This window comes from Euprymna scolopes, chromosome 2, assembly GCF_053919585.1.
Source record: "Euprymna scolopes isolate OS-2025 chromosome 2, ASM5391958v1, whole genome shotgun sequence".
Taxonomy (NCBI): Eukaryota; Metazoa; Mollusca; class Cephalopoda; order Sepiida; family Sepiolidae; genus Euprymna; species Euprymna scolopes.
In genome coordinates, this window is record NC_136483.1 from 150,895,215 (window position 1) to 150,921,402 (window position 26,188).

The following is a 26,188-nucleotide window of genomic DNA, read 5'->3' on the forward strand; positions in this document are numbered from 1 at the left end:
AGTAGATGGTTGAGGCTCTGTCACCAGATCCAAAGTTATACCCCAGTTTTTCTCTCTTCAAGAGGATCCTCAGTGGTATCATTATCATTAAAAAAAGAAGTTGCGATAACAAATCTCATTGGAATATTCCACGTTTAATGCCAACCTGCCCCATCACCTCTCTGTTTGCCGTCAGCACCTTTTTCCATTGAGCCATACTTGTCTCTAAAAGCCCTACCAAATTCTCAGTAACCTTCATCATCAATAGCGTTTCACGTATCGATGAATGAGGAACCATGTCATAAGCCTTTCTATAATCGATCCGTGCTACGCTCAGATTTCTCTTCTTCTCTGCATCCCTCATTAATGCTTTATCAATCAGTAGTTTCTGTTTAATACCTCTCAAGCCTTTTCGACACCTCTTCTGTTTGTTAGGAAAAACACCATTACTCTCAAAATGTTCATAAATTTTCTCCGCAAAGATTCCAGTCAACAGTTTCCACATCAGTGGCAGACAGGTAATTGGTCTATAATTATTGACATCTTCTCCCTTTGAAGGATCTTTTCTAATCAGTGTTGTTCTTCTCTTCACAAGCCAATCAGGGGCATCTCCCGACTCTACGACCCTTTGCAGAGCAGCAGCTATAGGTGGATAAAGGCATGGAAACTGTTTAAATCAGAAGCCCATCACTCCATCTGGACCGGGTGCCTTCCAGTTTGTCATCCTTCGTATGCCAGCCTTAACGTCATCGATGGTTATCTCAACGTTCTTCACCTGCTGCATTTCTGATAGCCTTTCTCTGACCTTTCCCAACCTGCTAGCTTTCTTATTATATCGCCCTTCGACAGACCAAATTCCACTCCAGAACTTTTGTGAATGTAGTAAATGAATGTATTGGCGATGATACGTACGACTTTTAGGAGACGAACCTTTAAAAGGTATCTTTTTTTTTTTTTGTTAAAAATATTTAAAATTTACACTCTTAACCTTAACTTTAACCCCAATTTCATCTTATTTTATTTTTATTTTTATTTTTATTTTAATTTTACTTTGTTTATCAACATCAAAAAACTAACCATTTTCCTTTATATTTTAAATATTTTCCAGATACATCTGCCTTACTTAAAAAATGCTAAGTTTAGTTTTGGTGTCTTAAATAAAAACCCACCCAATATTTTTGCTGATGAGGAGGCTTTGTTTCAAAAAAAACTATATTATAAAATTATTGCCCAAGACTCACTATCTCTCACAATAAAAAACATCGTTTCCGAAATAATGATCGTACAATTTATTGATTTTGTTTTGTTCTTCCTTATGAAACAGATTTTTAATTTTTAATTTTAATTATATATTATCAAGCATCTTACTCAATATATATATATATATATATATATATATATATATATATATATATATATATATATATATATATATATATATAGCCCCTTTAAGAAACTCGTTTCTTATCGTTGAGTACTTTCAGTTGAAATAAAATCGGTCAAATTAGCTCATGTGCGCAGATAATCATATACTGATTAGATCACTCTGACAGACGTTAAAAACATTTAAAAGAATAAATGTTTAAGTTTCAACAGTATTTCTCGCGTTTAACGGTGGCCGAATGAATTAGACCCTTGCTAATGAAGCCAGACATGGTTCTGTTGCCGGGTTCGAATCTGTCAACTGGTGTTAATCGTGACACTCTGCACTGATGATTTCCGAAAGGATGAAACACTAGTGTCTGTAGAGATTTATTAATTATTATAGTAAATAATTATATATATATATATATATATATATATATATATATATTATTATGATAATCATCATTACAGTTGCTGTTATTATTATTATCCCCGTTATTATCCCTGTCATTGTTACCATAACCGCTACCATTATCTTCATTTTCACTGTTATTAACATTAACTTTGACTTTACTTTTATCACAACTACTGGTAATATTATTTTTAATGTTTTTTTTTTAATTTTGTCTTTATCTTCATCTTTATTTTTATCTTCAATTCTACTTCTATTTTATTTTCATCTTTATTATTACTACTATTATTATAATTTGCATTATTATTATCTTTCGTACTATTATAATTACCCTACTATTATTTGGTATATTTTTACCACTCTCATAAGTAGTAATAGTTTCCTTACTCCTCCACTTTGCCATCTATGTTTCGTTAACCTTCTGTATCAAGTTAAACGCACTCATAGTCATTGCCATCCTAATCTTCGACAGCCCTCTTATAATTATACTCCCAATATCATAACAGAAGAAACTTATAAATATATTACCGCTTTCAATTTTACAACCTTGCATAACTCCCCCCCCCCAAATTATAAGCGATTTTATAACCGCCATTTGCCGTTTAGGTTGCACCAATCAAAATTACCACTCCATAAAAATAGATACCCCAAAAACCGTTAAAATAAATTACCACGCAGCAACAATACACCTCCAATTTAACCCTAATACATATACCCCTTAAACTCAACACTATGTTAAAGACCATATAAAATCTTATATATCATACTATATACAACAAGCTTCTCCTTTATTTATTTAGAATTCAATAAAGCTTCCCCCAACATTCTATAATTCCTCTTAATCTTTTTCGTCCCTAATGAACCCTACGCTAGACGCGGCATTTCCCCCATGCCACCTAGCACCTTCTCTACTCTTCTGATGAGAAGCATTAGGCTTGGAAATCCCTGGCATAGAGAGTTCCTTCTATCCCCCAAATTTTGCCTGTATTCCATTATTCAATAAATGATCCATTCTATATCTACCTATATATAGTTTTGTGTCTTCATTTCATACTCTAGTTTTCCTATTGTATAAGCTCCGATAATAATTGTTGAGCTTGGCATTATCCGGATAAGTCTCCTCTTGTGGAATTGAACCTTCTCTTTTCCTCTTACACATTAAGCTATATATATATATATATATATATATATATATATATATATATATATATATATATATATATATATATATATATGCGTGTGTATGTGTGTATATGTATATGTATAAATAGAAAGCGATCATCTAATTTCATTCTAAAATGAATAAAACACAATATATTTATTTAACTGAAATCAGTCCCATTTAATATTCTTAATAGTGTAATACGCATTTATTGTCCATCTAATTCACAAACAATGTCTTAACAGTCTGTTTTAAGAAATCGATATTTTCTTTTATTCATCATTGATTTTATTGCATCAATTTTGCCGCACACGAGTAATTAGTTAATATGTATCAGGAAATCAGTGCAGACATAGAAATAGTATATCATACTACGCCAGTTAAGCTGTCTTGTAGCCTTATATGTTGAAAATAAACAAGATAACACGGAGGCATATTATTGATTATTGGAATCATTTGAGTAATTTGTACATTTAGTTATTTATTTGCGGACCGTTATCTCCATCTTAATAATCGTTGTTTCACGGTGTTTCGGCCACCTATTCTTGTGGCCTTCCTCAAGTGGTTAACCGCGATGGAATAGTTGGCCAAAATGTCGTGAAACAACTATGCAGTCTGCAAATAAATAAATAAACAAGGAGGTAGTTAAAAAGAATATGTATTTATAGGATGTATAGAAGTGATGTGTTGATATACGAGGGGCGTGCAATTAGTAATGCCCCTGACCCACTTCCCATAGCAGTAGAGAAACGAAACCTGGCACAGTTATTAGTCTTTTTTTACATAGGAACCATCCAGAGTTATGCATTTCTCCCATCGTTTGATGCAGCTCTGGAGACTGCTTTTGTAGAACACCCCAGGTTGGTCCTTCAACCACGACGTGACTTCAGAAATCAAGGCTGCATCATCTGGGAAACGCTTTCCTTTCAAAAACAACTTCATGGCTGAGAAGAGGTGAAAGTCAGAGGGTGCAAGGTCAGGAGAGTAGGGAGGATGGGGAAGGATTTCATTACCACACACCCGTGCTTCTGATCTGGCGAAATGGGAGTTGTGTACCGGAGAATTATCCTGCAGGAGGAGAGTACCTTTACTGATCTTGCCCCGCCTCTTGATTTTGATAGCTTCCTTTGATTTCCTCAAAAGTAAAGCATAATAGGCTCCTGTAATTGTGGTACCCTTTGCCAGGAAATCTGTCATCACTACTCCGTTCTGGTCCCAGAAAACTGTGATCATGACCTTGCCAGCCGAGGACTGCACACTTGCCTTCTTTGGAGGTGGTGAGTCCAAGTGCTTCCACTGCATTGACTGGGCTTTGATCTCTGGATCATAGTGATGGACCCAGGTTTCATCCTGTGTAATCAGTCTTTTGCAAAAACTTTGACTCATCTTCAGGGCACATTTCCAAATTCATCCTCGAGCACTCGACGCGTTTTCGCTTCTGGAATGGTGTGAGCAACCTGGGAATCCATCTGACAGACACCTTATGCATATGTAAATGGTCATGAATGATAGTTTCCACAGACCCTGTACTAATCTTGACATCTTGGGATATTTGTCGAATAGTAATGGGCCGATCTTCCAAAATGGCAGCCTCAACTTGACGGACAGATACTTCATCAATGGCAGAAGGTGGGGCGACCAGGTCTGGGAACTGTTTCCGCAGACTTCCGGCCATGTTTGAATTCACGATGCCAGCGTTTTACAAGATCATATGATGGGGCATTATCACCATAAGTTTTTTTCATTTCATCAAAAGTCTCCTGTGGTGTGCTTCGTTTCAAATACAAAAACCGGATCACTGCTCGCCATTCAACAGGATCCATTTCACACCTGACTCAGTTCAAACACCTGTAAAACAGAAACTACAATTAGTTCAGAGCTGTAATTTGCCACATAACCCGTAGAGATATAAATCATTGCACATGCAAAATTTTAGCTATATCAGATAACTGGAAGTGGGTCAGGGCATTACTTATTGCACGCCTCTCGAAATTGGATTGGTCAAAAGCAACTCTCTCTTTCTTTCCACCATTATGCATAGTGTCAGGAAGAGCATATCTACTGATGCAATAGGGTAGAGAGAGTCTTTCTTTTTACGAGTAAATTTTTGATTTATTTTTTATATTTCAAATCGGTATTTTCGCGAAAAAAATTTATCGACATAATTTTTAAAAAACTTTTCTTGTTTTCTTACGTCTTAGTTTATTAAAAAAAAACGATCGGCTCATAAGAGTAGTGGTCGATGGACAAAAATCAGAGGCCTGCAGTATTAATGCTAGAGTCCCTCAGGGGTCAATCCTGGGCCCAACTCTCTTCCTGATCTACATCAATGACCTCCCTAAACACATACTTAAATCATTCGTTGACATCTGTGCTGATGAAACGACCATCTACGGCAACACGTCAAAGGCTGTAAATGACAAAGTTCTCTCTGATTCTCTCTCCTCTGATCTCGAGCGCGTGGTGCAATGAGGGAAGACGTGGCTGGTTACCTTTAATGCATCTAAAACCAAACTCCTATCCTTACAACATCAATGCTCTGATCCCCATCTGGCATCAATCGGGATGGATGGCTCTCGTCTGGGAGAGGCCCCGTGTTTTGACAAGCTTCTGGGTTTGACCTTTACTCCTGATCTGAAATGGAACACGTACATCAAGTCTGTTGACAAGATCGCTAGAAAGATGGTGGGATCCTTCTACCGCTCCAGAAGATATCTCACTACTGATGCAATTCTCTATCTATATAAAAGCCAAGTACGTCCAAGGATGGAATACTGCTGCCATATCTGCGCAGGAGCTGCTAAAAACAGCCTATCCTGCCTTGACAGAGTACAAAATAGACTTCGTGGCTTAGTGGGGGATGCACTTTTCTCTACCCTGCAACCTCTCTCCCACAGAAAAGATGTTGCGAGCCTATCCTTGTTTTATCGTTATTTCCATGGCAGGTTCTCGTCTGAACTCCAATCTCTGGTTCCCCCTCGCCAATCTTTCACGAAAAACACCCGTCTAGTTGAATCCACTGTGAAAAATTTCCCCCACTCTTTATCTGTGCCTAAATCAAAACGTGGATTCCATGAACAAAGCTTCTTTCTTAGAACTGCACGCCTGTGGAACTCTGTTCCGTCTGCCTGCTTCCCACCTGACTACAACTTGGATGTCTTCAAGTCCAACGTTAACAAATTCCTAATGAACCGCCGCTTAAGTAAACACTTCATCAAATCTCCACACGAACGTAATGTACTTGCAATAACCCTGAGTGGCTTCTGGGCCTTGATAAGTGGTGACCACTGTGTAAAAAAAAAAAAAAAAAAAAAGAATCTTTCTTATGAACAGAAGTTCACCTGATGAAATTCTAGAAAATGTACGCAGGTTTGGATTTGAATCCCTAATAAAGAGAAACTGAATCCCTAATTACAGCCGCACACGATAACGCACTTAGAAGCAACCACATCACAACAAGGATCAACAAGACATCAGAAAACAAGAAAACAATTTAGACTGTGGACGAAGAGTCGACAGGAGGTAGTTTAAAAGAATATGTATTTATAGAAAGCATAGAAGTTATGTATTGATATATAGCATGTCACTGGGTTGTTCAAAAGCAACTCTCTCTTTCTTGCCACCATTATGCATAGTGTCAGGAAGAGTCCATCTACCGATGAAACAAGCTAGATCACCATAATGATGCGAGAAACTCATTATAAGGGGTTAATCAAAGGTATGTGGAGTAATCCTGAAAATGGAATGGTGCCCTCCTCTAAACATTGGTATAGCAGACAATAAAAAGGAAGCCTGTAGGTCACTCACGACTATAGTCAGCCACTAAGCTTAGCTTCTGTTATAATTTCATATAAATAATAATAATAAAAAAAACGAAATCTATTTCGAGTGTGTATTTGCAGAAAGTATGGAAGCAATGTCTTGCCATATAATGCTTCTGGATTGGTCAAAAGCGACCCTCCTCCTCCTCCTCCTCCTCCTCCTCTCTCTCTCTCTATCTATCTTTCTCTCTCTCCTATTATCATTTTTTATTCTTGGGAAGAGTCCATCTAGCGACACAGTAGGGTAGACCACCATAACAATGCTGTGAGAAACAGATTTCGCATCCAGCTTTCAAGCAAAATGCATCTTTTACTAGCGTTATGGGCTGTGGTGACTATTGATAAAGGATGACTAATGGTAAGACCAACCTGACGATACTAACTTTGCCAAGGTAAATGTATAAGAAAATACTATATTATGAGATTTCGCACTGCACCGAAAACCTCAACGCCAGTTACATTGATGGAAATAATCAGGACGTACTGTAATTGTAGGGAAACATGTTGGTTACTCGAAGTTCTGAAAACACCACTCGTTTTTACCAGTAATATAATTCTGTGTAAATAATAATAATAATAATAATAATAATAATAATAATAATAATAATAATAATAATAATAATCTATATAATAAAGTAAAGTCAGTGCGATTTTCGATGTTATCTATCTATCTATCTATCTATATATATATATGTGTGTGTGTGTGTGTGTGTGTGTGTGTGTGTGTGTGTGTGTGTGTGTGTGCGTGTGTTATAAAAATTAATATTTCATTCTGAATAGCCATTTTATTTTTTTAACGTTTCTCCATGTTGTTAAGAACAATAAAATGTAATTCGAGTTAATTCCTCCCTGAAAATAATAATCTCGTTCGGGTTTATTTTCGTATAACGCCATTAAAAATGCAACTCTGCATTGATTCATTATAGAGTAACTTCCCTTCAGAATAAGTAGCACAGTGTATTATTTGAACTATTTTTCCCATCTTGAGTTTTATTTTCACAACGTTTCGGTTGATGCAACCTCCGACCTTCTTCGGGTATATCTTTTCGAACTTAATAATGTTTCCATCGAACTCGGAAATTTGAACGGAATTTCTAACGGAACCATTTTTTTTTTTTTTACTTCACGAGGGTAGCATGGTCCCGTTTTGTAAGCCATGACTGGATATATGGCCTAAGTAATTCACAATTTTATTTTTCAGTCACCCACATTGACACTTCAATCTTTAGTAGAATATCACTTTTACAATTGATTTTTTTCAAGTAAAGGGTGTAATGATTAAATTGTCTCCCTAACAAAAACATCATGATTCCATTTCCGTTTGATGAAAACCGAATTCCTTTTTTGTTGTTGTTGCAGACAATCTACTAGTTGGCCAGTTGTGTACAAATCCCAGGAGCGATAGGAACCTTCTATCATGTCTGAAAGTGACACTATGTTCAACAAGCGAGATCGGAGATGCGCCGCTGTACAACTCATGTTCTTTATCGACCCAAGTTATGAAAACAGGACCATTTCCAGCACCATGAAAATGCAAATCTGAACGATTCAACGCTTGAGAGCACAGCTCAACGCATCGGACGACCCTTTGGAGGTAGTGGAGCGGAGGTCCAAGACCGAGGACACCGCCAGGAAGACACGGAGTAAGAAGTTCATCGAAAAGGTCCAGGCAATCATTAATGAAACTCCCCAGTGGCATATTTGGCAGATTGTCATAGATTTAGGCGTCTCACACACAACTGTGAATGCGTGTGTGAAGGAAGACTTGAATTGTAGGTCCTACAGACGCTATACAAGCCAGATCTTGACTGAGAATACAAAGAACCTTAGGCTAATCAAGTCAATCAGGTTACTCAATAAACTGAAGCATTCAAAGAAGTCCAACATGTTTTGGTTCTTTTGAACCGAGAAGAACTTCTGCCAGGACCAGGTGCACAACAGCCAGAAACATCGCTGGATTGCCACGAATGACAGGGATGATTGCCACGAATAACAGGGACGATTGCCACGAATAACAGGGACGATTGCCACGAATAACAGGGACGATTGCCACGAATAACAGGGACGATTGCCACGAATAACAGGGACGATTGCCACGAATAACTAGGACGATTGCCACGAATAACAGGGACGATTGCCACGAATAACACGGCGATGAAAACAAAGTTTCTGGCCACGGTTACGGTCTTTGGTGTGGTTTCAAGTGAGGGCCACATCATACTGCAACACATCTTCGAAGTCGGCTTGAAATATATCTGGATGTGCTGAAGAGTGTGGTGATCCCTTGGTGCAATCAGGTGGCAACTCCTGGGTGTGGCAGCAGAACTCGACGCCGGCCCACAAGCCCAAAGAGACCTAGATTTGGCCTCAGAAGGAGTGCTACGATTTTTGTATCCTTCTCTCATTACCCCTCCTCCCCGACCTGAACCCGCTGGACTACTTCGTTTGGTAATGCACCGAGAACATCATCAACATGACTTCCCACAACACCAAAGCCAGTCTGATCGTTGCCATCCGCCGAGTATTCGCCGAGCTTCCGCAGGGGTTTAGAAAAGGGCATGCTCCCAATACCGGACCCGTATCGAAACAGTGATTGTGGCTAAAGGCGGCTACATTGAATAAATGTCAGTTCTACTACATAATCAAGTTATCTGAATTGATTTTTCAATAAAAGTTTTAAAATAAATGTTTTTTTTTTAGGACAACAGTTGTTACTGTTCCATCCTGTACTCTAACCACGGTCCTTGCCGGGGAGGGGGAAGTTATATCGGCCGAAACGTTGTGAAAATAATAATCAAGATGAGAACAGTAGTCCGGATAATTCAAATAACACGAACAACCAATCATCATCTAAAAAGTTCAGAAAAGTAACACAATGTTTTTAGAGTTCACTCCGACATATATACTAATGTAAACATGCACTCGGCAACAATGTTGAATGGGTTGCATATGTAATGCGTTGCATGTTTGCAGTGCATACGAATGGGAAACTTGCTGTAAGTCAGAAATGTTTAACCAAGAGAAAGAGAACACAAAATAAATTGAAACGTTTTTAGTTCTCGGTTTTGACACATAGAATTGGATTTATCTTTGACAAAAACAAGCGGCTCTTTGAACGCGTTCATGCTGAGAGATGAAAACTTTGAAAAAAATATATAATGCTATACGTTGTTTGAAGATATAGACCCTTTTAAGTGAACAGGGGCTATAATGAAAAATTAAACTATGACACTAACCCTAGACGGGTTTAACCGGTTTCTTTCGAAGGAGGGAGTTTCATGGGAGTATAAAATTCAGAAGCTGTCCCCAGTCGCATGTATATATGTCTAAAAATTTTCGGCTTAAGCTTAAGGGGTCTCAAGAAAAAAAATTGCAATCCAGGGAATCTTGGTTAATTGGTATCTAATAACTATGGATCAAATTCAATGCAAATCTGAAATATTTGAATTTTCATCTATTCCAACTATAAGAATTTTCATACTATCTTCCGGAGCAGTCCTTTACGCTATTACAATGAAACTGAAATTAAAAACAAATATTTATTAATTGACATCTTCTTTGCAATGAAGTAAACTCCGCAAAATACAGCCCCATCATTCACCCTTACGCCTAACGGTTCCGTTCCATTATGATCAGTTAATAAGTTTCGGATTTCATCACGCAAAGTCATGCGCATACAGGCATGTGCATACTTTATGTATCAAGATTTAGACGCAGCTATGTCAAACAGGGTTAACATTGAACGTTTTTTACGTAGGGATAAAATCGAGCAAAGGGTGGGACATTCCAGGTGAAGCCAAGTCAAACGTTACAAGCACGTGTCGATCGATTTCATTGAAAAAATAGCGATTTTGCCGATTTTGCCGATTTCGACGACAATAAAAATATGAGTGTGAAAAAACTCTGTTTTGTTATTTTCAACATTAACGAATCACCAGTTATCAAGGCTAAGAACCACTCTAAAATAAGTGTTACTGAGATTGACAGTTTGGTGATGATCGATGAAAGGACCGCACACGACCCAATAAAAACAACAACCGACCCAGAGAACAGCAACTATCCCCCCTTTGTCAGATACCTTGCTTATGACATACTACATGATGTTGTATAGTATATGACGTCACCGACGAGAGACGTGGCGATGAAGGAAAAAAGATCTGCCTCTGACTTGTAAGTTGACTTTGTTCGAACGCTGTTGTTCGAATCTTTTCCACACACCTAGGAACAAAATAGGAAGCAGCCTCATAAACCTCGCTTCTCTTTATTTTATACGTTAGTCTTTACATCTCATAAGCAAGGTATCTGACAAAGGGGGGATAGTTGCTGTTTTCTTAATCGGTTCTTGTTTTGAGTAGTTGGTATGCGGTTCTTTCATCGATTATCATTAAACTGCCAATCTCAGTAACACTTATCCTCGAGTGGTTATTAATCTTGATAACTGGTGATTCGTCAATAAAAAAAATCCTTTCACACTCGCATAATTTTATTGTCATTGAAATCGATGAAATCGCTCGTTTTTTAATTAAATCGATTGATTGCCAGCTCTAGTTGGGGACCCATCGCGGTGCACAGAGAGGATGCCCCACATGCCTCCCCTCAGTAACTTAGTCCAAAATAGATTGTAGAACGTACTGTAGATTTTATAAAAATAATTTTGTATATAATGGCTTGAATTGAAGTTTAAAATGAAAATGTCAAGTATCATGTTTCAATTGTGCTCTAAGCAGAAACATTCATTTTGAATGCGGCCCTGTCATATTAAAGCACATACTTTTGATTTTATATGTTGAGCCTTTCTGCTTCTGTGGTAATAACATTTCTCAAATACACTTGTGATATTAGGCTATGTAAGGTATTGATTTTGGTTAAAATCGCCTGGTACTTCTTTCACCGAATTATTTTGATTATCAATACTAATCGAAGATATTCCGATGCAAAACCTAAGAACACTGCCAGGCACCTAAAGTGCCTTCGTGTGAAATTTCATGAAAATCGGCCCAGCTATTTTCGAGACAATAGGGAATAAACTGACACACAGAGATACACACAGAGACACACACACACTGACAAAGTTCCTTTTTATATAATAATAGAGATAATATTGTTCAAATAAACATTTACAATTATCTTTATACTTACATACGCAAGTGTTTTATGCTTCCGCAATCACCAGTGTAGGAAATGAAAATTTCTGCTGGTCGGAAGATTTAAACCCAGTAACAATGTCACCTTTGACATCGCAAGATAGCATCGTACTTTCAATCCACCGGGAATTAACAGGAAATTAAGTGTCTATAAATTCCAAATCGACGGGCATAGATACATAGTAAACAGCATTGAAAGTATTCGCCGACCAGAAGTCGGAATTTAGCATTTGGACATTATTTTATTTAATTCTCTAAATTGAGTGCGAATTTAATTTTTAAGAGGCTTTATGTATTTTTTAAATAAATATTAAACATTTCACAATCAGTATAGGTAATAATAATTACTGTTGGTCGGAAGATTTAAACGTTACGCGTGCCATCGCAAGTCTGTGTGTGTGTGTGTGTGTGTGTGTGTGTGTGTGTGTGTGTGTGTGTGTGTGGTCACGAATGGGTTCCTATATGGCTGACTATTTAAAAAAAAAAACTGATTACATATAATGATAGATGTATCGAGACACAGAAATGGGTATGTTTGATCAGGCAGAGCGGTGGTTCATTAAATAAAATCATCATTATGCCAGATCAAACATACCCATTCCTGTGTCTCGATACATTTCAGCTTCTTGCAACTATACTTGAAATGGGAAGAGAAGGGTCATTAAAAACGAAGAAAGTAATATAATGTTATGCGCATAGTGGAAAAGTACAATGTAGTGATCTTTATTCGATCCCGGGTAATACAAGGACTTGCTGCTAGCTTTATTATTTGTATTCACATCGTCTCAAGGAGGTTAGACGCAAGGTCAAGTGTGAATTTGATGAAAGTGTCTCTGTAGAAAGAACTAGATTCGAACCCGACACACCCAAGTTTCTAGTACGTAATCTTTAACTATTTAGCTACGGTCAGTCTCTGGTTGAATTATAAATGAAACCCCTACTTAGTTATCATTAGGGCTGTGACAACAGAATATTCTTTTCATTCTTTTGACCCAAGTATATATCCGACACAGTAAGGCACAGTCAATCAACCGAGAACCACATCCGTCTATATAAAAACATGTAAGATATTAACGGATTCAAGAGTCAAAATAATGAAAAGAATATGCTGTTGTCACAGCCTAGTTATCATATTGATCTTTTGTAAAGAATTATGTTTTAGTAATAAATTACGAACAATTAATAATGGGTAATTATTTTATAATTACTGTGTATATCTTAAATGAAGAATGGTCTACTCATAATGTACGTGATCCTATCCTCGCCACGAGAAAAAAAAAAAACAAAAAAAAAAAATGAAAGAAAAGGCAAAAAAATCAAATCAAATAAAAAAAAAACTTGCTCACATACAATTTATCGATTTACCTTGCAAAATTGGTCTGTCTGTAAATTAATTTGAATTTTATTTTATTTTACTATTTCAAAATAAACATACATCTCTTGTAAAAGAAACGACAACTGTTGACATTTAGCTTAAAGCATTAATTTTCGTAATAGAATAGAGTTCTCAAAATAATCAATAATGCAAACATATATAAAAAAAAATAATTATTAAACTTTTCCATTACTTTTGTTCAGCTCAAACAATAATATCACACCGAAGCGTAATATCACACCGAAGCGTTATTGACTACCATGACAGAGACCAGATTTATAGGGGTAATCTAGATGGAGAGCTGAGCAGCAGGATTTTTGTTAGTATTACATTTAAATTTCTGCATTTTGCTACTGTCAAAGAAACGGGTAAGCCGTAGGGAATGCCAAAAGTAAGCAGCCCGAGGAAAGAAACTAGAATAGAAAAGTTTTTAGCATCAAGCGATTTCCACAATGAAGGGGTGTGATTTTGCTGGTAGTCGGATAGGCTGAGGTTATTTCTGTAACTGTCATGTTGAGGTGAATGGCATACTGATATGATCTTTGACTGATATTCCCGCGGTTTGGTTTCGAATCTTAGCTTACAAAAACACTCGATGTATCTAGCCACACTGAAGAGCAGTGATGCAGCGAAACAACTCTCCGCAGATGATGATATTATATTATATTATATTATATTAATAAAACAAAAAGCAGAAAATCTTTTTTACTATTTAGGAGAAGGATTTCACGAACATGAAAAAGAGCACTCTCGGTTGCTGAAAAATGTTAAATGTAAATATTTAGAGTTTACTTACTTGGCGGCTTATACTGATAGCGTAGCGGGGAAGAGGTCCGTGTGTTGTCAGGACAGCCAGGTTTCAATCTCAGCTGGTGATGTTTGCTTGTCTAGCGACGGTGAATAGCTGTTGTGATACAACGCCCCAATCTCTCTGTGAGTGTATATATATGTATGTGTAGATATGTTTGCACGTGTATCTTACCATTTAAATTAAATCAAATAATCATTTGTCTTCTTTTTCTTTTAATTTATAATGCATGTCCTTAAAATTATTCCTATCATCATATGCCAACTGTGGCTTCTTTTTTCTTTTCTTTTCTTTTTATGAACTGAAAGGTTCGGGTGCGGGTCAGGCCATTATCTATGCAGGACAAGGGATAAAATTTGTCGGCGTCGCAGTTGCTATAAATCAAAGACAGATGCACGCAGCTACTAACCAATCTACATGGTGCATCAACTAACACGGATTCAAATAATTGATCGTTCAAATTTCAAAGAAAGGAAGGAAGTAAGTAAAAGAAAAAGATAGACAGATACAATAATTGTTCTTTTGTTGTTGTTGTTGTTTTAAGGTACGAACATTTTGCGGCGCATTTAGAAAAAGGAAATGCCATTTTGAAAATTTAAGCGTGGAAAACAAATGAAAATGCTATTTCAAACTTAAGAATGGCAGACCAATGAAAATGTTATTTTAAACTTAAGCATGACAAACCAGTGAAAATGTTATTTTAAACTTAAGCGTAACAGACCACTAGAAATGGTGTTTTAAACTTAATTATGGTCGACTAATAAAATGCTATTTCAAACTTAAGCATGAAAAACCAATGAAAATACTTTTTCAAACGTAAGCGTTATAAGCCAATAAAAATGTTGCTTCAAACGTAAGTATAACAGGCAAATGAAAATTCTATTTCAAAGTTAAACGTGAAAGGTAAATGAGAATATTTTTCAAATTTAAATCTGACAGACCAAATAACGGAAACAATCTCCTCTCTCTCTCTCTCTCTCTCTCTCTCTCTATATATATATATATATATATATATATATATATATATATATGTGTGTGTGTGTGTGTGCGTGTGTGTGTAAGTTATTTGCCGTACTGACATTGACATTAAAAGCCCACTTTTCTATTTTAAAAGCAAATGCAACTTCGTTATATACTGTTATGAATATACAAGTGACTTCAAAAGGATAACTAATTTGCATATTCCTTTAAAAACGAACTTTTATTAATTCATTGTTTGTTTTTTGTTTTGTTTTTATCAGATGATTAGTTTCATTTCACTATTATGCACAGTTTGTTTTGTGCATCTTTTTCTACGTTGTGTATAATCGCAATGTTGCATTTAGAATACATCTCTACCAAACTACTCTGTCAAGTTTTTGTCTACAGACTTGAAACTTGATATATGGGGTATTTATACACGTGGAAAATATTCGATTTGGTTTTTAGCCGAAAAAAAGATGCTAAAGAGTCAACATCGATAAATTGGAACTTGACAGGCATAAGTAAACTTTATACGTTTAACTGCATTAATTTGTCAAGTTATGATATGTATGTGTGCTTACGTCAGATGGTAGAAAATATCGCTGGCGAGCTAAATGTTTTTATTTCAATTTTAAATGAATGTACACAAGTTATTTTTTTTTTTTACTTTTGAAATCACTACTACATATTGGGTACAATATAATCATCAATAGAGTATTAACTCTATAATAAATACGAAATCTGCATAAATTAAAATGTCATATTTAAGCGTATTTTACGACCAGGCAACGCCGGACGGCCTCCTAGTTACTTATATAAATGCATGGACACATCTAAATTATGATATGTCCATTTAATCTGCGCGTTTAATGATTAAAATGCTATTTCATACTAAGCAACGACAGATTGACCAACAGTAACGCTACCACTTGAGTGAAACTCTGGTGCCTCATCAGTGTAGCTAGCCCGGGACGATTTAAGCCCCAGGCTGAGTGCTAATTGCTATAATACACAAAGGCTCTGGTTACATCAGATACATCTACTAGTAGATATCAGGGTGAGGGTATATGTGTGTTGGCTGAATAATAGATTGAACGCAATAACCAAGCGAAGGTAGGAAATAATTAAGATTGGTTTTTACATAAAGAGAAAATATCAATTCACTTTAAAATTTCAATTGATGACAAAATAAAATATCAACTCAAGAGAGTTAACCAGTTGACCCTGACTCAGAGCTCGGACATGACATCACATTTATCCTTTGAAAGCCTGGTTGAGGTCAGCCGATCTGGTAGAGACGATTGGCCAATTATCGTTCAACAAGAAAGGGTAATTACTATTACCTATATATATATATATATATATATATATATATATATATATATATATATATATATATGAATAAAAAAGAATGCGAAAAGTATAAAAGCTTATAACTTTTCTTTATTCGTTTTTTATTGATGACGTGCAGGAATACAAAATAATAATATTATGAAAAAAAATTAAAAAGCTTTTTTCATAAGTACATAATTTCGACCGAACCTTCAGTCTTCATCGGTGTATATATATATATATATATATATATATATATATATATATATATATATATATATATATATATATATATATATATATATATATACTACGATTTACCCTTATATGGTTTACCTACTTTCAGTTACTATTTACCATATTATCTTATTCCTTCATTCTCATTTCATATCTAAGTGTTATTAAGCCAGTTTTTCTATATTTGCATTTTTTAAATAATTCTGACCCTTCCCCACTTATGATGAGAAGCATTTAGCTTTGAAATGCCATGGTCTAAAATGTTTTCTTTCTTATTTCCCCCTCTGCCTTTTCTTATTGTCCTTATGATATGATAAGGTTATAAATAACTTTTATTCCACATCTTTCATTCAATATCATTGTTTGCTCCTCTTAATAGTGTTGAGCTTTTCTTATCTTGCTTTGTTAAAAATTTACTCTTTGATAACATAATTATATATATATATATATATATATATATATATATTTACTCTTTGATAACATAATTATATATATATATATATATATATATATATATATATATATATATATATATATATATATACCCAAACTTCTGACTTTGATGCAAGGGAGACTAAAACTTGCTGTCATGGTTTCAAATGATCTGAAATAACAACAAGGAGAGACTTAGCTTCAAATTGTTCTCATATGTTACGTCTCCCCTCTTTTGAAAATAGAGTACGATTATGAATATCTCCAGTATCAAATAATCCGCATACACTCTCAAAGTTATTTTATGTATGATAACCAAAGAGGGGGAGATATAACATATCATAAATATTCGGAATCAAGTCTTCCATTGCTGTTATTTCAGATGATTTGAAAGCATACCAGCAAGTTTTAGTCTCCCCTCTATCAAGGCTAGGGGTTTTGGGAAGATATTAGATATTTTGTAATTCATATGCAAAACTAGGAAAACTAATGACTATCGTTGAAACATTTTATGGCTGTAAAAAAGAAGTGCCAAAAAATAGACTCCGTGTTGTGTAGTGGGATTTCACATTAAAGGAAAGACGGGGACATATATAACAATGATGAGGGAGAGAGGATATTTATACAGTTCTGTGGATTCTTATAACATATATTAGCGAGGAGAGAGCGTGATAGATGTACAGTTCTTACATTTCTTATAACACATATAGGGAGGAGGAGGAGGAGGAGGAGGAGGAGGAGAAATCCATATTCTTGGAAGGGTTACGCAATGTTCATAATAAGATGTTTAGCACATTACCTTTTGGGTGTTGAATGACGACATATGACAACAGTTTTACAAAACACAAAGATGATTCTTTATTTATTGGACCGGTCGAATGTTGATGAAGTCAGGATTTTCAAATTCGGGATCTACATAGTTTACTGTTCTTCCTTTCGCTTCTAAGTGGACCCTTCTCTGACCATGTTAACTCTTGGCCGATCAACTGTTTCCGGCCGACTCTGCTGACTGTTTTGCCTCAACTGCCCTGATCTGACTAACTCAAGCTCCTATATTGAGAATCCCCCTTTTGCTATGACGTCTAAAGTGTGTTTCCCAAACGTGACCAGTTCACGTGGCTATGCACACGTTTTTCCAAACACACTTTCGACAACAAAGAATTCTCAACTAACCTATTTTTTAAGAATTTATTTTTAATTTGTATTGTTCATTCTTTTTAGCTGACATTTTTAATATTCCGCTTTATAAAAGAATTAACAACCAATTCTTTTTTACGATATAAACAATATCTGACTACTTATAATAGAATTTAACAATAGATCTTTTTAACATTCCGATTTCTAACATTCTATTTCTTAACCTTTGCTTACAAGGTTCGAGTCTCGGCTTATCCTAATCCCATTTTCACTTATCTAATGTTCTTCTTATTTACATGGAAAGGGACGGCCCTTTTTCCTGTAACATCTGGATGATAGATGATCCCTTTCATATGCGATCCTAAAGGCAAATGTAATATAGCCCACTATGCAATTCGGGTCATTATCTTTCCAATGAGCCTTAATTTGTTAAATTCTGATCAATAGTCACTGATATTTGGAATTTATAAAATTGAAAAAAAAAAAAAAAAGGGCAGTATATCTCTCTCTCTTACTTTTTTAAGATTACTACACTATCTATGGTTACAATTTTATGACAATTGATAAAAAAAGGACCTATATTTTCAAACCAATAAAATATGCCCAGATTTGGCGACATCTAATATATAAAAAGAAAAAATGGACACGGGGTTTGTGTATGTCCGTGAAAGGCTTTTTGCATCGGGGTTCAATTAGATTCCGCTAAAAGTTTTCGCATACTTCCCAGATCGTTATATCTCAGATTCGCAAACGGACACCGTCTCTATCTGTTTTTTTTTTTTTTTTTTTTTTTTGATCGAGTTAAACAAAATTCCCACTGTGGCGTCGGCTCGGGTGTTTGCTTGGCTTTTTCATATAAAGCGAAACTGTTCGAAAAAGCGGCAAAGCCTTTGCCTTCGGGCCGGGATTTCTGATTCTTCACTAATTAGTTCTCGGTCAATGTAGGGGAAACTCTTCATACTGACACAATTACTATTTTTGGGGGATACTGACAAAGTGCCCTCTTTTGGGAGGACCTGGTATTCCTCCACATTAAAAACGATCTTGTGTCTAATTTGCTTTCGTGGGAAGCAAATAAATACCCAAAGCATTTAAATCATCATGCGTTCGAATAACTATGTTTAAAGTCGGCGCATGCAAGTTCTGTTTGCGCGATGGCGACATCAGTTAACGTATTACGTTTTTCTCACCTTCTTTCCCTCCTTAGTGTTACGGGTTCGAGCCTGTCTGCAACCACTGTTTTTTTAACCTCATCCTTTTTTCCTCCTTCGCGTTAGGGGATTCCAGCTTACTACCACATTTTTTAACACCTCTCACCACTCTGTTGTTTCTTCACCCACCTCACCGGGCTGCTTTTTATTCCCACTCTCACTACACCACCGCAACACACCCGGGCAACGCCAGGTACCACTGATAGTTTGTAGATATAGTGTCCTGGAAGGCCAGCTTTAGTTTTGCCGCTTTGGATGGATGAATTTTATTTATTTATTATTATTTTTATTTTGCTTGGTTGTCTCCCCTGTGGCTTTGCCAGGCCACTAATATACTTCACGTTATATAAATGGAGATAAATGTTTAGAAACACACCATTTCACTCCAGTTACATTTTTTTTTATTTATTACATGAGAAAAATTTCTTCCTCCACCGTTCTAATGGAATCAAATACAAAGACTTACTTCTCAAAATAGTGGCTTTTCAAAAAGGGGAAAAACAACATTTTTCATAAAGACAAATACAAGAAAATACAAGAACTGTTTTAAAAATTCCAAAAATTTGTAGAGCAAAGGAAAAATGGACAGTAGAGAATCAGAAAGAAGGAAAGAAAAAAAGAAGAATTAAATGAAGCAAAGAAAGTAAATATGAAAGAAAGGGGGAGAACTGATGAAAGAAAGAAAAGAAGGGCCATAGAAATAAATGAAAGGATAAAGGAAGAACGATGAAGACAGGAAAGAATACACGAATAACGGAATAAAGGAATACAGAAGTAATGATATGAAAAAGGAAAAAGACCGGAAGAAGAGTTCAAGTAAAGAAGGAAAGAAAGAAAGAAAACGATGGAAGAAATAAAGTAAAGGAGGACTGAAGACAAGGAAAATGTGAAAAGAATAAAAGAAAGAAAAAGGGTCTAAAAGAAAAAATAGTGTGAAAGAATAAAGTAAAGAAAGAAAGAATGCCGAAAGAAAGAAAGAAAGGATTAAAAAGAGGAAAAGAAAAAGAAGAAGAAACGAACGAAATACACGAATGCAAAGGATCAAGAAAGAATGAAAGAAAAAGAAAGAAAGAACGAAACAAAAAGCGAAAGAAAGACTTTGAGAAAAACAAAAAAAATGATAAAACAACACAGAGAGTAAAAGAAAAAGTGTGTATGATGAAAAGGAGTTAGAGAGGAAAAAAAAACAAACAAACTGAAGATGAAATAAATAAATAAATAAAGAAACGGATTTAAATAAAAAAAATACAAAGAAAAACAAAAGAAATAAAGCAAATAAAGAAATTACGAAAAAAAAAAGATAGAAAGAAAGAAATTTCAAAGAAAGAAAAGAATGAAAACGAAAGTAATAAAACAGATACAAAAACAAACAAGGAAAAAAAGAATTTAATTAAGTAATGAAGAAAGAAGAAAATATACAAAAAAAAAAAAAAAAAAAAACGAAAAAGAAAACTAACAGGACAGACAACATTTAACTATATTTTCTTTTTACAATTGTGTTCATTTTGTTTTGTTTTAATTTTCGTCTGCGTTCAGGATGAGAAAAGGGGAAAGTTCAATAAATTAAAAATAAGAAATCAAAAATAAATTATTTTATTCCGAAATTACTTCCGGGTTGAGTGGGAGATTATGGAAATAAGAAACAAAAACTTGTTTGTGAACAAAACTTGTTTGTGAACATGTCGACTAACATGTTTTTTTTTTTTTTTTTTTTTCGATCCCAAGAAAATTTTCAAGAAAAACTGGAGTGGTCGACATTATCAACACATATCAGTCGCTCCAGACAGAAGATTTTGTTCCTCTCGGATTCAAAGTCAAAAGAGTCCAGGTCATTTCTGAAATAGCTTTTTCCCCCTGTTGACTACGGTATCTTGCTAGTTCTGTGCAATTCTAGAAAATTTACCTTCTCTCTTTGAAAAAGCGGTTACTTTATTACCTAAAGTGCTCCTACTACGAAGCTGCAGGTCAGAGTTCTCCTCCTCAAGGAGAAGAGGCGCTGATTCTTAAATCCCACATTTCGAAACTTGTGTAACATCTTCCAACTGCAGGAGAGAGATAAACAACGCCATTTTTGTTTCTTTTTATTAAGGGAGATAATCGTGAGCTAATTATCTAAATCAGAATTACCTCTCCCTACACACACGTAATTCACTTTCAATGGTAAACATTTCTAAGGCTTCGAATGAAAGAAATGTAAGAGTGAAGCAAGCCATGATTTGACGATTAAATCATTTAGTAAAAAACTCTTATTCTAAATCAGTTATTTTATTGATGGTTCACCCAATGGCGTAGTAAAGAGGGAGGGGGGGCGGTCCGCAGCAGGCGGCACATTCCAGAGAGCGGCATTTTGAAAGGGTAAAAATAGAAAATAGAACAAATTAAAATGATAAACGCTAGAAAAAAAAAAAAAAAAAAATCTTATATTTTATACCAAAATGAGTTTTAAGGTTGTAATGTTTTTTGTATTTTATGTGTGTAATACTGTTTTTAAACGGGGTTTTGCACGACTTTCTGGAATTTTGAAGGATAACAGATTATCAACGGCCAGCGAGGTGGGGTGCAAATCTTACAACCGCCCCGGGTGGCAAAAATGGTTGCTACGTCACTGAGTTCACCCCTCATCAGGACTCGTAGACAACTTGAGGATAATGTTGATAAGGTTGAAGATATTATGATGGACAATGATCGTCATCACGACAGGACTGAGAAAAAAAAATGCATAGAATAGTCAGAAAATTACTTTATCAAAGAAGATTAATCAACAAGTATTTGTTTACACTAGACTTAAAGACGACCATGTTGTAATAGGTTGGAAAGCAATCTCGTGGTATTTTGTTCCACTATCGGATATCCTAGGGAAGAAACTTTGTTCATGGAAGTTTCGTTTGATTTGGGGCACGAAGAAAAAAAATTAAAGTTCTTCGTTTTTGAAATTTTTAGATAAGAATTGATTATTCGTATTTGGACTCTTTGGACTATTATTCTCATCTTAAGTGTTATTGTTACAAAATGTTCTCGTTCTTTCATCCATGACTTGGTAGAAGTCCTAAGTAATTCGCAATTGTATTTTGAGTGTCGCCCGCACTGAGGATTGGACGTTCAATCTTCAGAATAGTGTATCTTACAATTGAATATCCAAGAACTTATCCCCTACGCCACGACAATATACACCTGAAGTAAATCATAGGTTACATCGACCGAAACGTTGTGAAAATAAAAAGAAAAGAAATCTAACCTCTTTCATTTTGGAAGGCATGTTTACGTCATGAATTCCTGTACGAATGTTACTTAGAAGGGGCCCTACGTTGGTAGCAATTAAGTAAGCTAGTGTGAATTTGGATGAGGGTTACATTTAATGCTTGTCAAGATGACTTTAATTTGCAAACATAATCGTACCTACAGACGGGTGACATAGATTTAGGCAGGCAGCAGAAGTCAAACGCCGTAGACAAACAGGAATCAAACGAGATAAGAATAGTATGTCACTTTTTTTCGAGCGAGAGAAACTGTTTTGAGATTAGTCTCTCAGGAGAGCGAGCAACGGCCAAGGGTGTATAAAAATTGATAATCTTAGCTAATGTTACCAATGTCTCTGTCTATCTGTGCAACTTATTTCTTTAAGTTAGAAAGTTAAATCAAAGAAATACATAACTATATAATATAGCATTATTCTTTCTTCTGTGTCAAATCTCTCTTTCACTCTCTCTCTCCCCCCCTCTCTCTCTCTCTCTCTCTCTCTCTCTCTCTCTCTCTCTCTTTCAATATATACACATATATGTCGCGGTGTGTGTTAGACGTCCGGTTACCTGTTCCAGTGCCCACTGACGCCTAGCTGTCCGTTCTGGAGACTACTGATGTCCGAATACTCTTCCCAGTGCCTGCTGACGTCCGGCTACCTGTTCAAGTACTGACTGACGTACGGCTACCCATTCCAGTTCCTGTTCACGGCCTGCTGCCCTGTTCCAGCACTCACTAACGTCTAACTGCCCTGTCCCAGTATCTACTGACGTCAAGCTGCATGTTCTAATGCCCACGGACGTCTCGCTATCTGTTTCAATGCCCATTGATGTCTAAACTACCTGTCACAACAAGTGGTGACCCCGATGTGATTCTTAGATTCTTAGCAGAGAAGATGACGAAAAAGCCCACATCCTACTTGGACGCAGCCAGTAGCTGTTAAGGAAGATAACATTCCACCCAGACTTGATAAGACATGACTATCGAATGTCTCAACAAAATTAGTCAAGAACCAACATGGAGCTCTTGACTTCATACTTGTTTTAAAAAGTCAAACCAAACCCTCATTGACATTCATCAAGCACTTCAACTCACAACATCATCAACAACCACGATGGAAGAAGCCACACCAGTTCAAAACGAGTTAAGCTGCAACACGTACACTGAAAAATTCAACAGCTGGATGTTCGATGATTCACTCAACACTGCGGGGACCCAATCGACTCGAATGACTCACTCCAACACCAATAAAGACCTACTTGTACTTGGCATTGCAGACTCACTTGAAAACCTTACGCAACTGACTTCGACCATAGTGTACCACTTATCCTGACAATTCACTTCACGACACGGATGACACAATCAACTCTTGAACTCTGTAGACGCACTTGCAGACTAAGAACACAAACAATCGCGCAGACCTACTTGCACTCATTCATCACTTTCAACCAACCATGCAGAGACACAAGCAAACTTTTTTTTTTTAACAATCTTGCAGGCCCACCTGCACTCATCATTCTGACGATCCTTGCAGATACATTTGCGAACAAGTGCAGGTACCTTTGACAGGACTGTCCATCACATAATTTCTTTATTAATTGATAATGATCAAAGGGAGAGGGCCCAGTCGCGGTTTGTGTCAGAGCACCGCTTTCACTCAAACAAAAACAAAAAATGGCTACGCTTTCAGTAAAAACAGTTGCGTGACCGACACACCATGAGCATGCGTGCTAATGACTTCCTTTTGTTTCAATTACAATCGAGAGAAAATAAACATAAAACTTAACTTTAGCAATCAATCAAAATAAAATCAGCAAACGTTTAATTCCGAACTGAAATTAATCTAAACACAGTCAATAAATACCTGAGACTCTTTTGATTGTAACAAGTTCGGTGAGGGATTAATTTTAGTCTTTTGTTTGTTTATCGGGAACGTTGCTGTATCATGAACATTCTTTCATAAAGACAGCGCTTCATGGACAAAATTTTTTTCAACTCAGCTAAAGATTTTTATCCTAGCCCTCCCCCCAAATCAACAGATATTAGACCATTCCTGTAATGATCTGATCCCTGTTGATTTTGCAATGGGAGTAAACTTCTGTGCAGTTCTAGGAGGTCCACCCTTCCAGGCCTTGCCTTTTCGCTTTGAGAAAGGATTAGTTTATTGTTAATCGCCTGGAGCTTCCTCACCAGGGAATGCTTACGGGGCTTCCCAGGCACTTTTTGCAGGTCAGAGTGCAACTCTTCGAGGGCACTGAGAGTTACACACCAGAGTTGGAAAATGGAATTTCTCAATTTGTATTCGTATGTCTCGGGGAAGAATAGAGAATTTCCTATGTCATTTCCCATTTCTGTCATGGAAATTATTTACAGATAAAATGTTATAAAACAAACAAAACTTTAAGTTTTAAATATGTTTCAAAGAAATAAATTACGCCCGGTGCTAAAATATTGAATCCATCGATCATTTTAGTTGAAAAAAAAAAAAAGATTTTAATTAAAAAATTTAAAAAAAATAAAACAAAAAAAAACTGTCGTGAAAAATACTTCTAACTTTCCGACTCTGGTGTGTAAGTTCTTGCAGTGGAAGAGAACTAAATACCTTTCCAGCCCGGCTAGGAATTTTATCCTGAGCCTCCAAAATCAACAGAAATTAAATCATTCCTGTAATGGCCTGGTTTCTGTTGATTTTGCGATGGGAGTTTAGTCACGGCTACCGAGAGAGGAGGCCGGTAAACATGATAGCGTGATGTCATTACCAGATCAACATGTAGGTAAAGGGTGCCTAAAGTTTCCGGTATTCAACCCCGTTATCATAAAAAATATTTTTCGTTGCCTTAGTTTGTGGCTGTGGTAATTTATGAAGGCTGTCCAAACGTGCATGTTTTTTTTTCTTCTCCTAAAGAGAAAAAACAATTCGCCATTTAGATAATTATATAATTGCAATTATTATAATTGTGCATTGGGATAATTTTAATCTAACAAAATATAACAGTAAGTGAACTTGTTTTTGAACTTTTATTTCTATCGAAGGAAGTCGAATATTTCATTTTATTTATTTTTTAAACTGCAAAACAAGCAATTTTTATATGCGAATATTTTTCAGTTCGTTCTTTTAATAATAAATAAAACTTTCCATTTATTTTAAAGTTAGAAGTATTTTTCACGACAGTTTTTTTTTTGTTTTATTTTTTTAAATTTTTTAATTAAATTTTTTTTTTTTTTTTTTTTTTTTTTTAACTAAAATGATCGATGGATTCAATATTTTAGCACCGGGCGTAATTTATTTCTTTGAAACATATTTAAAACTTAAAGTTTTGTTTGTTTTATAACATTTTATCTGTAAATAATTTCCATGACAGAAATGGGAAATGACATAGGAAATTCTCTATTCTTCCCCGAGACATACGAATACAAATTCATCTTAAAAATTCATTAACTAATCAGTTTTAATTAAAGGTTTGATATGAACTAAAAAAAAAAGTACATGAAATTTTAGTTAATATATTTTCTTGTTTTATCTTAAAAATAAATATTCTTTGGTATTTGTGCCGTGTACGTACCGTGCTGAAA

The 26,188-nt window shown here is 35.6% G+C and overlaps 1 protein-coding gene across 4 annotated transcripts in view; it reads right to left on the bottom strand.

Moving 5' to 3' along the window:
* The window catches only part of LOC145297639 (UPF0764 protein C16orf89 homolog), a 135,334-nt gene extending 120,818 nt beyond the window's left edge, over positions 1-14,516 (bottom strand). For 2 of the 4 annotated variants that reach the window (XM_080143787.1, XM_080143798.1), the window contains exon 1: positions 14,055-14,516. The gene's annotated coding sequence lies outside the window, so the exon portion shown is untranslated. The remainder of the gene's footprint in view (positions 1-14,054) is intronic. The other 2 variants (XM_080143747.1, XM_080143767.1) reach the window with 2 other exon arrangements.
* Positions 14,517-26,188: the final 11,672 nt, after the last annotated feature.